The sequence below is a fragment of the Nannobrachium achirus genome (genome assembly GCF_963921795.1).
Source record: "Nannobrachium achirus genome assembly, chromosome: 20".
Lineage (NCBI taxonomy): Eukaryota > Metazoa > Chordata > Actinopteri > Myctophiformes > Myctophidae > Nannobrachium > Nannobrachium achirus.
This window is the reverse complement of record NC_137827.1, coordinates 26,208,731-26,226,306: the sequence shown is the minus strand read 5'-3', so window position 1 is coordinate 26,226,306 and position 17,576 is coordinate 26,208,731. Positions and strand designations below refer to the sequence as shown.

The window sequence follows — 17,576 nt, the reverse complement described above, 5'->3', positions numbered from 1 at the left end:
CAAGTTCAAGACTATAGTTGTAAAACGAGACGTGCCTGGACATGTTTTATTATAGCCTGCGTCCATTATGCATTTTTAAGGTTCATTTTACCAAATCTGTTACAGCCTGCGTCCCTATGCGTTTTCAAGATTCATTTTACAAAATGTGTCTGCTTAAAATTAGACTAATAAATATACATAATACATTCTTAACATGATTTCCAAATGCATTGCTTGAGACAATTTATGACCTTTAAATCTTTACACTTTAATGGGAAGCAAATGTTTGAATTTACATTTGAATTTACAACTGAAGTTTGCTCTGGGGCTGAATACAAGGGCTTCAAAAAGGGCCTTAGGTGAAATGGTGGAGTGAAACTTGATGAATAGATTTTCCTGTTTGCATCAGCACCCCCTAGTGCATATGTGAAGTAAAGTATAACACATGGTACTGAAGCCCTCTTAAAATAGGCTACTCCCCCATCCACACTTTCTCATTGGATAACACTGAAATACAGGCCTACATCTAATTCAAGGTAGGCGATGGAACGCAAAAACAAACATGAGTTCTGGGCAAACGCCCACAGAAGCTTTTGGTTGGCTGAACCGGAGGGAGCGCTCCTTTTGCACCGCGTGGAGGTGCCGGGTGGTCCGACCACCTAAACCTATCCCTAACCTCAGTAAAACTATGCCTAAAACTTACCTTAACCCTAACCCTAACCTCAGTAAAACTATGCCAAAACCTAACCCTAACCCAAATCCTAACCTCAGTAAAACTATGCCTAAACCTAACCCTAACCTCAGTAAAGCTAACGCTGGTGGATGCTAACCTGGTGAGTAGCTAACCCTCCGACGCTGGTGAATGCTAACCTGGTGAATTTTAACCTGTTTGGACCAACAGGAGTTCAAACCATGGGGCAGTTCCATATTGGGTATGAAACTCACTACCCATTCCAGAGAAGACGACAGAATCTTTGGTCTTTGCCCCAGTTTTTTCCCTGATTGTTGACCGCACAGGGTGCGTTCGCAAATGCGCACCGGGAAACGTACTCACGTATTAGTTTGTATTGGCCAGTGCTCTCAGTGCTGTATATCCGAACGCACCCAATGCCACTGAGTCAGTGCCTCTGCCCCTCCCATCATCTGCTCCAGGAGTCTGATTGCCCAGAGTGCTGTTACCTGTGAGGACCAGCTGAACCTGGTTGGGTGACGAGCTCCTGTCCAGTGCTGGATTGCAAGTTGTGGGTCAGGTTCCTTGTAGTTGTTGCCAGTGTTAAGTGCTATCTGTGAGTTCAGTGGTTAATCTGCATTGTAAAGTCAAATTAATGTGATCATCCCCTGTGTCTGTTTTAATTTCCGGCACTTGGATCCTTACACCTGTTCCTGACAATGTGATAGCACTCTCACAAAGCCTCAGGAAACACATTTTTGGCTCCTCTTATAGCAAAGTAGAGGATTTTTTATATAAATGCAGCAATGTAACACACTTTATTTCGTAATTTTACTCTATGTTGTATTCTCTGGACTCCCTGGAGGTCCAATCGTTCCGGAAGTGGGAGAGGGACTTTAATAATGAATATATAGAGGACGACTGGCAGGAAGCCATTGACTCAGTTAAAAAGGTTTACACTTGCAATAGACTAAGAGAAACGCAGTACAAAATTCTCCATAGATTGCACATTACACCCGTGCTATTAAACAAAATGGATCGCTCAATATCACCCCTGTGCTCGAAATGTCATACCGTTTTGGGAACATACTATCACTACTTTTGGGAATGTAAGTGGATATCCAGGTTTTGGAACCAGGTGGCACGTGAACTAAGTGACATATTCAAAATTAAATTAAAGAAGAATCCGGGAGCCTTTATCCTGGGACTCCCCTCAAAAGAGATCAATTTGACACCTTTACAATTTAAGCTATTTGATAAACTCCTACTCTCAGCCCGAAAATGCATTTTGATTAATTGGATAAAAGATAAACCCCCAACCATACAAGGGTGTTACCCCACGAGAGATTATGCGCAGTGTATAGAGGCAATGAAGCCTCATTCCAAAAAATATGGGCCCCAATGCTCAACTATTTCCCACAAGAAATCTCCCGGATCCTCTCTAAAGGGCAGTGCCCAGTGGGACAGAACCCCACCAATGTGATAGGGTGAATACTTGGAACTTATATGATGTGAGTCCCTATATATATATATATACACTGTTTTATGAGTGAGCCCCTATATACTGTATAAGGAATTGGATTATTCTCCTGTTATCTGTCATATACCTGGCGTTAGAATAGCGCACTGTATCCGCGCACATGTCCGCTGATGAGCTGGATATGGAGGACTTGTCAAATGGAGGAACACCCCCCCCCCCCTCCCCATTGTCCTGTTTTTGTTTTGTTTTGTTTTGTTTTGCTGTGATGTGTTTTGTAAGGGTTCGCCCCGATTTTATGTCGTTTGTGTAAAAACGTTTAAAATCAATTTAAAAAAAAAAAAAAAAAAAAGAAACACATTTTTTAAACGGCTCACATCAGATGAACGCAGTCGCTCTTCATAAGTGGGAATAGCATAGAGGTGAAATTGTGGTGTTCCTTCCCATTTCACCCCTGAAATCTATGCTAAACAACTGTGTTGCCCTGAATTATTTGTGTGTTATGGGGATACTGTTCCCCTCCTTTTCCCCTGTGTAGCCTACTGCCCGCCCCTGAGTACACAATTGAATTCAGGCAAAGATTGAATTAAGCCAACCCCACTCAAATCGCTGCTTTATGGCGTTTCATATTTTACAGGAAAACTTGCTGAGGCTACCTCATTGGTTAATCCAAATGGTGTGTTTATTCTTTTGATATTGTGGTCTCACTTTGTCTATTAGAAAATATTATTTCCCATGATTGAAAGAAAGAGAGTGGGAGAAAAAGACAACCATGGACTCTGGGAGAGAGAAGGTGTGTGTGTGTGTGTGTGTGTGTGTGTGTGTGTGTGTGTGTGTGTGTGTGTGTGTGTGTGTGTGTGTGTGTGTGTGTGTGTGTGTGTGTGCGCCGTGCCATCAACGTCAGTCCATAAAACAAATCCATCAATTTAATTTGACGTGCATTAGTGCATAAAGGTTGAATCATATGGAGTCCAATATCCGGCTAAACATCATCCTTGAATCCTCAACAGATCAGTGATCAGCTTTTGTACCCTTGTAAAAAAGCTCTCATTGGGGGGTTCATTTGGAGGTAAACTATAAATATCACTGGATCTCAAAACCCCCAGGGGCCCTTGAGGGGGTTCCCATCAAAATGAGGAACAGTTTAATTCTTAAGCCCCTATCATAGTAGGCACCGCGGTGATAAGCTATCCACCGCGGTGTAGTCTTTTTAAGTCATAAAACGAAACAATTGCGTCATTACTCGTGGTGAAGAGCTATCCACCGCGAACCCCGACACATCTCTCTGTTTTTACTTTCAGACAGATCAACCCATCACTGATTGGTCGATCTAGACCAGTCAGTCACAGTGATAGGACTTCACCGTGACTGACTATGATGGCTTCCACTTATTTTCTCACTTTAGGTGGATAGCTTTACACCTAAACTTTGCGGTGAATAGCTCTTCACCCTGGACTCTGATAGAGGCCTTACTATACAAGTCCCTTTTTATTTTTCAGCTATTTGAAAACAGCATTTTGACAAATCTTGACAAATCTTCTCTTATTGGATCCCTGGCACCAAATATTTTAAAATGGGGGTCTGTGGCTAAATATACATTATCATTTAGGGGGTCCTTGACATGAAAATTTGGTCACTCCATTCTCAACCCTCAGAAAACAGCATTTTGACAAATCTTGACAAATCTTCTCTTATTGGATCCCTGGCACCAAATATTTTAAAATGGGGGTCTGTGGCTAAATATACATTATCATTTAGGGGGTCCTTGACATGAAAATTTGGTCGCTCCATTCTCAACCCTCAGACCCTGTTTTGACAGTGACACAAGATGAAAGTTCTCCTTCGGGCTTCGCAGGTGATTGAGGGATGCGATGGTGAAACACACACACACACACACACACACACACACACACACACACACATGCGCACACACACATATAAATTGCAGTGTGACCTTGACCTTTGCACATTGACCACCTACTTGGAACAAGCCTCATTAAAAACCCAATTACAGACATAAATAGTTAAACGTTATTAACCATATAGATCAGGATAACCTCTGAAAGCAGAGCCCAATCTTTTCAGTAGACTACAAGGTCAAATCGCAAAATAGATTGAAATTAAAAAGTATTTGAAGCCTGATTTGCCTCCAATTCCCTCAACACTGTTCTAAAAACATCTAATGATACTAGCTACCCAAGATTTAAATGAGTAGCAGGAGTCGCGTTTTCCCCTTGTCTAGGTACTATTGGCATATGCAATTAGTTTAGTCCTCCACAGCTTGAATTTGAATAATGAAGTCAGTGTGGGAAATTCAGTGGAATTACAACTGAGCTTCTTTTTGTTCTTGAGCCAAATATCAATCCTGGCATTCTGTTGTAAACACATGGGCACGTTTAAAAAAAACAACAACAATGAAATGTTTTTTCAAGCAGCGATCTACAGCTTTTAAGCAGCAATCTGCAGCTTAACCAGTAAGACTCCCTAATCTGGAGATAAGCGACCGTCAGGTCACATACAGTACACAAACTTTTGAAGGCAATGGTAGCAAATCAGGAGGGAATATGGGAAATGGGACAGATCCATGTTGATGACATGACTTAAGAGATACTGTGTACCGCTTTGCGTGATTTTAGGGCAAAATCAAAAAAGTGTCCAAAAATGTGTTTTGCAAGAATCGGCCTCATGGTGGCGCTAGAAGAGGGCCATGTGAGAAATGAGGATGGAGGTTTGGTTTGGCAGCCAAGGAGTGTGTGTGCAAAGTTTGGCATGGATCGGGGCAACGGTGGCAGCGATATGAGTCGGGCAAAAGTGTAACGTGTGACAGACAGACTGACAGCCGTGGAGGTTTTGATAGTAACTGCGACCTGACAGTCGCAATAAAATGTTATTTTGACAAATCTGTATGGTAGAGTTTGTTATTACAATATAATTAACACAACTGTAGTGGCTGGCCTCCCTAGTCTTCTATTAATACATTTAGATCCTGTGGTTGGGTAGGACAAGTGGTACTGCTTGAAGGTCAAAATGAAACATCTCCCCTGAGCAAACAGGCTGCTCTATTTGCGCAGTGGTACTTTAGGACATGATACAGGGCACAAGACACAAGTTACTGGTCACAGCTTTAGTTTTCAAAAATAAACCAGCTTGTTTATGTCCATATAAGGAGACACTGCTCTGAGTGTCTGACATCACAGTGATGTCACCTGTGATGTCACAGTGATGTGTCATTGGAACCACAGTGTCAGGCGTTACCCGTCCAGAAGGATACGGTCAAGACATGACGGTTCTGACAGTAAACAATAAAGTCGCAGATCTACAAGCTCACAATGCATGGGGTTGTAGATCGGCTATTTTCACTACTTCTTAAACATTTGTTTTCTTATTTATGGAATTTCTTGGATTTTTATTTTATTTATTAGTGAAATTACTTTCACTAATTCAAGATTCATGAAAATGGTACATTTCTTTTAATGTTTTTTTTGTACTTTTTACTTTTTTTTTATAATTAAAAACAAAATGAAGGAAACCAAAAATTAAGGGACTAAAATAAAAAATACAAATGTGTCTGAATCACAAATGGGTCCTGACCCACTGTTAGGCAACCAGTGGTATAGAGGGTTTAAGTGACTAATACCTCCTGTTTTCATGAACCCATCACCACCACCACCATCATCATAATCATGTGCGCTAATAGCACTTTTCTATCCTTTGGGCATTGGTCCAGTAATTTCCTCTCATTCTCACTATTTCACTGCACAGAACATATACACACATTGCCATTTAGGACAAACGTGTGCACGAGCAGCTGTGTACACACACACACACACACACACACACACACACACACACACACACACACACACATACACACACACTAAAACAAGCAAACAAACATGAAAATTGTTTTAGAGGCATAGGTCTCACCGCCACCGTCGATAATGTGACACTGCGTACGTAGCTTCTCATCGCCTCGCACAGACATTCACACCATTGGCGATCGATAGGCTATTACTGGATTGTCAAATTCTTACAGACTCAACCTTTTTCATCCAAGGACCCCCAGTATGATGTGCATTAGGAATTAAGGCACTGACCCCCATTTGATAGTATTTTTTATCTCTGGGACCCCAATCTACACAGCAAAATCCTCTGTTAATTTAACTCTGGATATAAAAAATTGTCCAAATGGATCTTGATGTACGGGACCACCTGGAACCCCCTCAAGGACCCTTAGGGGTCCCCAGACCCCATGTTGAAAACCAATGTTATAGACAATGCCTGTAGGAAATGTCTATGAATGTTAGGAAGAAGCCACCGCTAGACATGCTTAGAATATTTGTGTTTAACTAATTGATAAACAGGACCTTCTTCTTTTCCTCTTTGCTGAAATTTCCGATCTATAAGTTTACAATGCATCGCAAGTTCACAATGTGACACATTGTGAGCTTGTAGATCTGCTACTGAATGTTCACCTTATGCTTATAAGACATGCCCAGAATGGAGTGAAGTGTTCTATGTCACACAAGTACACTTCTTCTTCCTCTTTCGTGTATCATCGTCCTCGATAATTGGTTGACATTTTATTTCACAAGATTTCTTGTTACTTAGGGGAGGCCATGGGGCTGGCTGTCGTCTTCTCCCCCTCTCTGACATCTGTGGCCTTTGAAGAGAATGTTGGCTGTTCTGTACGGTGCAAAAAGGCTTCCATATTTGGAGGAAGGTCTGTCTGCTGGTTATTAGCCATACATGGTGGAACATTTTGCAGTTAAACTTCAGTGTGATGATGAGTGGTATATTTTGGCAATTGGAAGGTCACCGGTGTCTCAGAGCAAGACAGTTAAAAGAATTCTGCACCCAAATCCTGTTGAGGACATAAACATGATGGTGCAGTGTGTTTTGTGTTTTTCCTCCCTTTACATCATACATGGGAAACTGGCGGCCCGAGGGCTAAATGATTTCAGCTGTTACAATTCCACACATGCAAACATGACCCGCTTTAATTACTTCAGTCTATATATAGTAGTAATGACTACTAGTATTTCTTATTTTCAAGTTCATAAAGTTAACATAAGAACAATTAAATGCATTTGAACTTAAATAAAATGTTTACTTTTCAGGATTCCAATTCACAAATATTTGAGCTTGTAGATGGGCAAGTTTTGATATGTTTGCCTGTATTATGCATTGTGGCCCTCTGGGCTGAGTGTGAAAATATAGTGGCCCTCTCCATCATCAAAGTTGCCCACCCCATGACATCACAGAGGTGATTGTCAGTTCTCCTATAACCTCGCGTGAGTCGCGTCACCAGGCTTAGTTCTCCTATTAGTAGGCCTACATCAAGCCCTCCCTCTCCTCCAGTGAATTGTTGAGAGTTGACCTCATGCTGGGCTACGGCAACGCCAACGTCCTCTATGCTGGACTCGCTGATTGATGGGTCTCTCAAACGTCTGATCCAAAATGCTGGATACAGACAGCAAGCTAAGAGAGCACATCTCTGCCCTTGTCTCTGCTCTCTCCACTGGCTCCCAGTGAAGCGTAGAGACAGAATGTACGATTATTTTTGTTTGAGTTCAAAGCCCGTATAGCGGTCTTGCACCTTCCTGTTGGAACTTTTTAGACCAATCTCCCAGCTCCAGGTCACTCTGATCTGACAGCCAGTTGTATATGAAGACACCACGGTCTAGCGCAGTGAGAACGGGCCACCGTGCCTTTGCTGTGTTGGCACCAAAGTTGTGGAACAAACTCCCTGTGAGGATCAAAGCAGCCCCTCCCTAGGGAATTTTTAAATCATGTTTAGAGGACCCTCCTTTTCATGGTACTGTTCACTTGTTGTTTTTGTTTTGTGGGGTGTGTGTGTGTGTGTGTGTGTGTTTATGTGCGTGCGTGCGTGCGTGCGTGTGCGTGTGTGTGTGCGCATCTGTGCATCTACTCTCTCCCACAGTGTGACTGAGTTCTTGTTGTCGTAGTCTACTCTGGTCTTCTTTGTTTTGTCCCATGTCTTTTATCTTTCTTCAGACTGTACCCCGGGGCAGTGTAGTAACTGGATGGGGGACGCGCTACAAATACTGAACCTATGAACCTAGTTCCAGTCAGACGGGTCTCTTACCTTGTTAAGACTGATTACCTTGTCCAGTCCTCTGCACCACCACAGTGATTATGTTTGAAAAATATTTGTACTTTTTTGTTTTAAATATACAGTATATATACTCATATATATTTTTGATGGATTTTTTTTTCTTTTTACTCAAGTAAAATAGTGAATACAGACCTTTTTATGAACTTGAATTTCTACCTACCAATAGGGTATTGGTAGTCTTACTTTTACTTTTACTAGTATTTCTTCCACCACCACTGCCCCTAACTGCCCCCGTATTAATAGGCTACCAGCAAATACCAGAACAATAACATCATTAATAATAATAATAATATATTCCACACTCCTTTCTGTTATTATAGCTGAATGGTTGTCCCAGGTTCGATTCCAGGACAGGGTAGCAATGTCGATGTGTGTCCCTGAGCAAGACTCTTAACGCCTAATCGCTCCTTGTTGGCAGCGAATCAGCTGGGTTGGGCTGAAAATACAGAATTTCCCTCGTGGGAGGAAATAGGTATTTATTATTTGTCGCTGTATATTTGCACACACAAAGGGAAAGGAGGTGTTTGCCATTAATTCATCAGGGAGCAGTGGGCGCTACAGGGGCAGAGCCTCTGGGAGCAGCGAGCGGTGACAGTGTCTTGCTCAGGGACACTTTGATACATTGCTGAGGCCTGGAATCGAACCCTGGACCTTAGGCTTCCCAGGCGGGCTCTCTTACCTCAGCTATGGCCGCCAGGTATTGACACAGGTGCAACGGCAGCATCATTACCATGGCTTGATGAATCAGTTCTATACTTCTTCAGCACTTCTAAATGTTGGTACAGGTCCAAGCTACGGACCCGCACCAACATTCAGAAGCGCTGATTCAGCTATAGTGAGAACTGAGAACACTTAACAGTACACAGTGGATTTATTTTCCAGTCCTCAGATTCCCAAATGGATTCTGCAATTTCCATTCCACACAGTTCCATCATCCATCACCATCATCACTCATTTCCTGTACAGTCACATGATCCCTTCCGGGAGATACTAAAGCATTGGTCTGTGTAGTACATAGCAGCAAATGATCCCTGGTCCTTCTTTCTAGACAAAACATACCAAATAATGTGCGCTGGAATGAGATGCTTTATCTGTGACTTTTGGCACGTGACAGCATTGTGCAACACGGTATAAATCAAGCTTACAGTTGTATGGTGATTGCAAGAACCACCACATGGTTTTAAGCTCATCTATGATAGAGGTACCTTCGTACCTCTATGACTTCCTGCCTTGATATGTTCCAACCGCCCCCTCAGGACTTCTAGTGCTGACCTGCTCGAAGTGCCGACAATGACATAAAAAAAAGCAGCATTCGCCTCGAAATAAACTCCCATGACACCTAAGACTCTGTGGATAGCTTTAAAGCACAGCTCAATAACTATTTCTTCACTCTTGCTTTCAGTTGAGTTTTTGAGCGGTGGTTACACCGTCTCCTATACGTGGCCGTGTGTGTATGCGTGTGTGTGTGCGTGTGTGTGTGTCTGTATGTAGCCTGCAGGCCTGCAGTACCTTTTATGACCACACATGTTAAGGGAGGGGCGCTGTTGTTCAGGCCAGGCCAGACCAGGCACACACACACACGCACACACACACACACACACACAGGGGGGAAGGGGGGGGGGGGTAAACCACCGCTCAGTTCACACGGGTGTGATTTTTAATCTCTGTGCTGTTATTCATGTCCTCACTGTTTTTGCCTGATTCATCTCCGCCAGGCCGAAAGGCATGGCCGAGACTATGTTTGGCACCCTGTCTGTCCGTCGGTCCGTCTGTGGACGGATAATCTCTTGCACCGTTGGCATGATGGCAGCGAAACTGTAACACTGAGTGGCAGAGCAGAACCTCTGCCCCACATCTTTCTCATGGGCCTGTTATAGCGCCACCAGGAGGCCGATTTGTGCAAAACACATTTTTGGATAGTACAGATTTTGTCCAAACAGTCAGCTATATTTTCGTCCATGCCTTATCCCTAAACTTCTTTGCATTATTTTACTATTTTTTAAAATACTTCAAATAGCTATATCTACATATCTACATCGACACATTGTGAGCTTGTAGATCAGCTATTTGAACTATTTAAAAAAAAAAATCAAAATGGTAAAAAATTGCAAAAAAGTTTTGGGATAAGGCATCATAAGGGGTAAGGCATGGACGAAAATACAGCCCAGTACCTCTATACACACATTCCCACTAGGCAGAGGAAGAAATGCCACGCTATAACAGGTTAATTTGGGTTTTTTACTGCAGTGATCTGTGTAAAACGTTGCATGCGCACTCTGTAGAAGCCAAGGAAAAATGTTTGCCATGCATTTTTCACAGCTGCCTTTTATAGTGCTACCAGGAGGCCGACTTTTAATATATATATTATTCTTTCAGATATTATCCAGATTTCACTCATGAAAGGCCGAAGAAGACATGGCACCCTTTTCACATTGGCCTATTATAACGCCACCAGGAGGCCACAATAACCTACCTGACCTGGTGGAGACCTGTACTCAGAAGTGCACTGCTTCTCATTTGCTATTATTTAAATGTTGGTTTATGTTGGCCAATGGGACCCTGGGGCGACAGGGCGTACAACAAACTTTGAGCCTTTTGTGCCAAGATGTAGACCATATCTAGGCCAGACGCTTCAGTTTACTTTAGGGCCCGGACATATTTTGGGGACGGACATTTTCTGGGGACCGGACAAAGCCAGATGTTGGAGCTTAGCACCTCTCAAAAACTTAAAAATAAATTTAAAAAAAAGCTATCAGCGGTGCTCAACCTTTTTCATGTCAAGGAGTGGACCCCCAAAATTATATGTATTTGGATGCCTGGGACCCCCAGAAGCAGATTTTAGTTAAAAATATTAGCTTTAAAAATATCCACAACTTTCCAACATCCCATCGTGCATTGCGCAGAAGGCGAGCAGCATTTCCGGCGTCGCAGCCGAGTGTGATCTACAAGCTCACAACGGTTGCATCTGCGACGCGACGTGAGCTTGTATGTCTGCTGTTAACCGGAAGTGTCTGTGTCCCGCAGATAATGCTACAGTAAAGTCTTGCGGAAACAGGTGGATATTTTTCAAAAATAGCAGATGTAACAGCGAGCTTGTAACTGCTATCTTGATTCTTTTTATCCTGAAAGTGTGAGAAGGACATTGTAGAAGCAGCCTCAGACTTGACTTGATAACACTCAGGGGCGTCACACCAAACTCTGGGCCCTGGGTACAAGGATTCACTCCCCATGAATGTTAACTATTGAAAAATAGCAGATATAAAAAAAATCGTGAAAAATGTGTGCAAGAAACTTATGTTTCTATGTCAGTGGTGCTCAAACGTTTTCATGTCAAGGACCCCGAAGATGATATGTATTTGGCCACAGACCCCCATCTCAAAATATTTCGTTCCAGGGACCCCCCCCCCCCCCCCAGAAGCAAAATTTTAGTTACAAATGTTCGCTTAAAAAATAAGTATTCAAAGATTTGCAGACATTTTCACGACTAAAAAAAAAATAGCAGATCTACAAGCTCGCAGCGCGCTGTGAGCTTGTATTTCTGCTATTTTTCAATAGCTAAAGTTAGTAGGGCCCCTCCACCTTGGGCCCTGGTAACTCAGTCCCACTTTCCTACCCCTTGTGACGCCCCTGATAACACTATTGTGAACTGTGAAGTCCTTTGTGCCAGTAGTCATCAGGCTCCACAACCACACACCTGACCTCCATATGTCTGTTCTGTTCTTTTGGATTACCCACTTCAGCTTGAATATACTACACTACAGAACCTTGACAGATACCTGTCAAGGATAACTGTTGTAAGACTCTCTTTTATTCATTGTATAGACTGTATACTCAAGATAGTTCACTGTTGATTGACTGTATATATATATATATATATATATATATATATATATATATATATATATATATATATATATATATATATATTATCCACCCTTATTTTTCAGTGTGTATAGCCTCCCTCAAGTAATATAAAAAGTAAGTGTAGTCCTGTGCTTGCTTGTGGTAAAATGAGGTGGCTGAAGCTTGTTGGATACTTTATTACCTACCTAAAAATACCACTTTTAGGGCCAGTGTGAGATTGAGTGCAGCTTGCTACTTTGCTGTGCAGCACTCTAATGTATTTACAGATGATGGTAGATAACAGGAGTCACACAGGCCTGCGCTGCTGGGATAGTGAAAAGTAGTTTATCTCTGTCATTATATTTAGGTACTGTACACAGCCACAAATTATTGCAGTGTTAAATTTGTGCTACCTTGCCAGTAATAAAGAACTGTAGAAGTACATGTACAGAAGGTATGATTTTTAACAATTCAGATTTGAAACTGTTGTAAATCACAGTATATTAAATATTGATTTCAATTTTGTGTTTTCCTCTCCTTAAAGGACAACTTTAGTTTTTTACAACAAGGGTTCATATTTTAGATTAATTAGAGAAAAGAAAAAGTGAGTGTTAAAATGTTTTAATTTGCTTCGTTCTATTGTTTTATCGCGTTTACCGTGCTAAAATGTGGGGCATGCATACGCATGGGGGCATGCGTACAAGTGGCTAAATATGTATTTTTAGACACAATAAGCCAGCAGTTTCTTTATTGCTATTTCCAGTAACACTTTTAGCCCCCATAAGTCACATCCAACCATGAAAGGTTGCGTTGTATCTTGGGAATGGGCTTATTCTGTGTAAAATTACATATTTAGCCACTTGTACGCATGCCCCCAACCACTGAAATAAGAATCTCTAAAACAATAAAAAGAAGTAAGAAATAATTTTAACACTCATCTTTTATATTCTTTAATTACAATCTAAAATATGAACCCTTGTTGTAAAAAACAAAAGTTGTCCTTTAAAGGGATAGTTCACCCCCAAAACATATTTTTTTGTCGCATTCCTAAATCAATAATTTTATGGCCAGCAGTGGTTCTGTATAGAGAAACAATGAGCCTGCTTTGTTCCCTATGGAGACACAAAGAGTCTCCTCAAATTATTGGCTTAGGAATGCGTCAAAAAACAAGAAAATATCCATGAATTCAAGTCTCCATGGGGTGAGTAATCGATAGGAAAAAAAAGTCATTTTGGATTTGAACTATCCCTTTAATATCCCTTTAATGTGGTGATACATTTGTGTCTTCTCACTGTGGGGACTTGTAATGATTCTACAGTACAAACTAAAACATTTTCTGCCTATACCTTGGCTGAAATTACAGTGATGGATACCACTGCATAATGAACCGAAAGAGGGTAACGGATGCACAGAAAGGTGGGAGCGATAAGGTATGTTCTAAGCCCACCTCACCTTGAGTTCTACATTATGTATGTGTTCATTTGTTTGTGTTTCGGCATGTGTGTGTGTATATGTAACCTAGACAAAGGGAGCGAGAGTGTGAGAGAGAGCGAGAGAGAGTGATAGTTGTGTCTTGTGTTCGGCCCAATGCCCATGCATTAGAAGTGCAGGAGGACAGACATGGGCACTCAAGAGGTGCAATCACAAGCACACATGGGGTATTTGTTTCACTGAGCCCAGCAGTCTATGGACCCAACTGGCTCCAGATGAGGAAGTGTTTGTTCCCTGCTAGAGAGGTTTGAAAGAAACAACCACACCAGGCCTTAGGGAAGGGGTTAACCACTTAAACCTTCTTGACTTGATAGAAAATAGGCGATCTACAAGTTAGATGAGCTTGTAGATCACCTATTTTAGTTAATGTTTCCTCCAGAATATGGATGCTGGGGTTCATAGTGGTCCAATGCTGAGACAAAGAAGCCTGTTTTATTTATTATTATTTTCTTTTTTTTCTCAAACAACATAATGCCCAGGTGTGTAGTCACACCCAGACTAGAGTCTAATTAGTTCACTCAGGTCAGGTGTAACTGCTCAACACACACCTCAATAGTGATTTGCCATTATGTTGGCTAATCGGAAAACGATTAATGCCGCAAACTTCCCAGAGGACAAATTGCATTATCACCAAGATATACAACAAAGTAAATAATGGGCCTCTACCACAGAGTAAGTCTTTCTGCCCCCTCAATATACAATACATCATAATTTGCTGAGGTAATCATTTGGGATTGGGGAAAGCTCACATGTGTACATAATTGTAGACTAGAGGGTGTTTATATGTTTTGCAAGTTATTGCACCTGTTCTGAACCACAGATAGAGATAAATATCAGCTGGGTTTGCAGTTCTGTCTCTTTATAGTTGCAGTGATCCTCTGAGAAACCTAGGCAAAGGTCCCTTTATAAATCACTATTATCCCACGTGTGTGCGTATGCGTGCGTGCGTGCGTGTGCGTGCGTGCCTTCTCCTTGTCCTAGGCCAAGGGGAATGAGGGGGGGGAGAATGGAATCCAAATCATTCCCCATGGAAGTCACATGGTTTCATGCCTCTTCCAAGCCTCTTGGCTTAAAGCTACGACACCCTACCCCAAGAGGCTTGCTAGACGCATGAAGCCATGTGACTTCCATAGGGAATTAATTGGATTCCACTCTCCCCCCTCATTCCCCCTAGGACAAGGAAAGGGTATATCACTCTTTAGTATGAACAATGCAGCCAAAGACATTGGCAATCAAAGTGTCTTTGATACTATTATTCATTGGGGACCAGGCCACAAACACATTCCCCTTGGGTGGACCTGTTCCCATGACATATGTCTTTGAGTGACTTTGACGGTCCATTCTGCTTTCTCCTCCCACTTTATCTAGTGAAACCCCATGACGTTCAGACAAATGGCTCATTAATCACAATCAATCCTTCATGCTACATTACATCAAGCTCCAAATGGAACCTGAGTGCTTGATGTATGTAAATGCTGTCGTCTGTTGCCTGTAACTCCCCTAAATCACCCATTTTTGTGTCAGTATGCAGATCAGAGCAGATATGATTTACTGTGTATAGATTACTACCTGGACATTCGCCATTGACTGAGCTTATCCAGTTGAGGGCAGGCTTATTGAGCCAATACAAGCAGTGCGTTTACCTGTTTACCTATATCAGGGTTCCCCAATTAGTTTTCCCCAAGGGCCAAATTATGTCTAGGGTACCAAGCCGAGGGCCACAACATTGCAGGGGGCGACGGTGGCGTTCCCGCTACTCCAGCGACAGTTCGGATATCGTCGTTGTCGGGTGAAAATCTTGTACGTATGAACCAATGTATGAATGAATGGAACATTGTAAGCGCTTTGAGTTCGCAACTTGCTTAGAAAAGCGCTATAAAAATGCAATCCATTATTATTATGTTCAAAACAGTTCGTTTTGCATTTATCATTTTAAAAATGATTTAAACTAGTGAAAACTAGTTTTCACTACTTTTGTGTGACGGCCTTGTTTGATGAAGCAGAGCTTTACCTTGCGAAAGAACGTACACATTTTGAGATACGGGTTTTCCACCCGACAATGACGATATACTAGTTTTGTTGCTGCTCTTATACCACCATTATTACTGGGGTTGGTGGGGGCCAGACAGTAGCTTCCCGCGGGCCGCAAATGGCCCGCGGGCCGCTTATTGGGGAACCCTGACCTATATCCTTATGTATTCACACCTAGTGCGAAGTGAGCGTCCTTGGCCAATGTGACCCTGGGCGTGCAACAAACTTTGGACAAAGCCAGATGTTGGAGCAACAAGTAAGTAGATTAACTCGCCCTTGACCTCGCCCAATTCTTTGCCATCTGGCCAGTGATGTATATCGGACCAGTTACCCATATATGGAGACCACTGGTACCCATATATGGAGATCCATGTCATCTGCTATGTCAGAGCGGCAAACCGCTCTGACATTTGATCAATTGTATCACCCCTATACTTCTCTCTGTATTTCATTATATTTGTTCTCGCCATATGTTGTCCCTCATACTGCATTTGAAAAAAGATTGAGCCAACGATGGTCAAAAAAGGGTGAGAAATCGAATCATTCATCAGCACAGAAGCAACATCTACACAAAAGCAAGAAATACATGTGTAATCTCACAATAAGGAAAACGTGTACTTCTGGAAAAACTGGCTGTTTGATCAAAATAACAGCCATCTCTGTTTTTGATTAATCTAAACAAAAATGTGATATGATACCACAATATTACAAAGTAAAACAAATATGAGATCTAAACCAAATTTCATCAACTGCATGAAATCAATACTTGTTGAAAGTCAGGGTTAGGGAATCAAAAGTTAAATAAATATGAAACAAATCTTAGATAGTTGGGTACTTGACAGGCATGGAATTTCATCAGGCAAGGCCACTTGGCCTTTGGTGTTGTCCACTTCTGACAGCACAAAGGCCAAATTCCAGGGCAGTATAAAACAATGATGAAATACACAGTATAACTATCAGCTAAATAAATGAATGAATGAATGAATGAATAATAAATAAATAAAACATTATTTCAGAATATGAACAAGACACTGGTGTCTAAAACCATATTAACAGAAAAGAAGCAAAGGGGAGAATGGTGAAATGAGCTGGCGCACTGGGGCAGTGTGAACAGGGCATCAAGGCCTCTGGGCATATAGTGTTTTTGAAGGGCAAAACGAGCCCTCCATGGAATTCCTGCCCTGGTACTGTACTTGCTGAAGTGCAAATAAAGGAGAGTACATTAAGGTAAATAACAATAACAGATACAAGTATCCTGTGTCAGATATTATATTATTAGCTATTTATAGTATAATGCTGTTCTGGTCATGTCTAAGAATGTGTTGTGAAAATGCATGATTATTTAAAATTGTTTTTAAGAAATGGATTAACATGACCAAATTACCAAGCTTTTCAGGTATAGGTCAGACCTGCCAAATACATACATTTCAATATGCAAACTAATTCGATGTTGAGTTGCATGATGTCCTTTAACATGTATGATATCATGAAGGGATATTTAAACAGATAATGAGAAACTGCTTGGTCTGAGGGTGATAAACAGAGAAACATTCAGAATACCAATTAAGGCATTAGCCCCATGCCAGTGGCATATCATAAACTTTGAAGGAGATTGTTTGCAAAGAATAGCAAACTACGGAACAAAACTCACAGTTCATGACCCACAAATACCAAGTGTGTCATGCGTTCCTGTTAAAAAAACCTTTGTTTCTGTTCAATTCCTTTATTTTCTGCCTCACTGATTTCTTGTCTGTGCTTATCACCCGCTGTTCTGTGAAAAACTGAGCCAACAGTGGAGCTCATTAAAATCAGTAAGAGTCCAAGTCAGTGGGGGATCTTGTTTGAGGCTGAATCCAATCAGTCTGTCAAGGTATTGCTAGGGAGCTGAGTTCAGGTCAGTCTTTTACCAGATTGACAGAATAGATACAAACTCGGAAGAGTTAGTA

The 17,576-nt window shown here is 41.7% G+C and overlaps 1 protein-coding gene across 1 annotated transcript in view; it reads left to right on the top strand.

The window, feature by feature from the left end:
- Positions 1–17,576, top strand: part of LOC308306307 (sorting nexin-14-like) — a 450,899-nt gene that overhangs the window by 49,234 nt on the left and 384,089 nt on the right. The gene's annotated exons all lie outside the window — the stretch shown is intronic.